This window comes from Phaethon lepturus, unplaced genomic scaffold, assembly GCF_000687285.1.
Source record: "Phaethon lepturus isolate BGI_N335 unplaced genomic scaffold, ASM68728v1 scaffold7455, whole genome shotgun sequence".
NCBI lineage: Eukaryota > Metazoa > Chordata > Aves > Phaethontiformes > Phaethontidae > Phaethon > Phaethon lepturus.
Genome location: NW_010539819.1, coordinates 39,794 through 41,115, shown reverse-complemented (window position 1 = coordinate 41,115; position 1,322 = coordinate 39,794). Strand labels below are relative to the sequence as shown.

General features: G+C 46.3%; 1 protein-coding gene across 2 annotated transcripts in view; it reads left to right on the top strand.

Moving 5' to 3' along the window:
- The window catches only part of CYFIP1 (cytoplasmic FMR1 interacting protein 1), a 62,307-nt gene that overhangs the window by 35,845 nt on the left and 25,140 nt on the right, over window positions 1–1,322 (top strand). The window lies entirely within an intron of this gene.

Sequence of the window (1,322 nt, the reverse complement as noted above, 5' to 3'; positions counted from 1 at the left end):
TCATGAAGAACTGCAGCCTGTGGGAAGGACTCACGTGGGAGAAGTTCATGGAGGACTGTCTCCCGTGGGAGGGACCCCAGGCTGGAGCAGGGGAAGGGTGTGAGGAGTCCTCCCCACGAGGAGGACGGAGCAGCAGAGTCGACGTGTGATGAACTGACCACAACCCCCATTCCCCATCCCTCTGCACCACTGGTGGTGGGAGAAGGTAGAGAAAATTGGGAGTGAAGTTGAGCCTGGGAAGAAGGGAGGTATGGGTGGAAGGTGTGTTAAGATTTGGTTTTAGTTCTCATGACCAATCAAATCAGAGTAAGGTAATAAATTAATTTCCCCAAGTTGAGTTTGTTTTGCCTGTGACAGTAATTGCTGAGTGATCTCTCCCTGTCCTTACCTCGACCCACGAGCCTTTTGCTATATTTACTCTCGCCTGCCCAGCTGAGGAGGGGGAGTGATAGAGTGGCTTTGGTTGGCACCAGGGTCAACCCACCACAGGTGTGTTAAGACAAAGAAAAAACATGTGTCAGCTGGAGGAAATGCTATGTAGGGGGTGGAGAACATGTTATGGCTAACTTAACACAATAAAGATGCTTTTTGAAGTGCATTCTAAAAGTAATGCCCGTCCCCATTCAGCACGCGTTTCTGTGTGTAGTACCTATCCTAGTAGAAAAAAGTAAAGACGACGCATCAAACTTATGCCAGCTCCTGTCTTCCTAGCAATATGACAGTTGATGTCTTTCACAAGTTGTGGGAAATGTTGTCAAAATACAGTAGCTGAGAAGACCTGCCGCCTGCTGGGAAGTATTCAGCGGGCATGCTCTTGCCAAAATTGTACACCACCTTGGCTTCCTGGGTGCGATGGGAGGGGATGGCGGCTGCCCGGCCAGCAGTTCTCCAGCCTTTACTGGTATAACTGAGCTGCCTCAAAGAGAGATGACGTTATGCACACGGGCCTCTCAATAGCAGTTTAAAATACCTGCAGTCACAGTGTATCTTTGTTTTTTTAGACACACAGTATTATACAGTAATACTAAGATTTATTACGGGTTTTTTTTATGGAATACAAATGCACTTAAGAGCTTTAAAACAGGGTGACTCACACATGTAAGCCAGACAAGACGCTTCATGTTGTCAGGGTGAGCAGACTTCTGTCTGAAGGGCCTTTCTTAGCACTTTGCCGTGAAGCTCAAGGCAGAGTGAGATGATCGGCAGATTTGCTTGTTAGAAAAATAAAATGTGTTTTGCCATGTTTTTATTTTTTTGCCCCTTCATTACACAAAATGTACTCTGCAGTTGGATAGAAATTTGCAGCTGGTGAATAAGTTTTA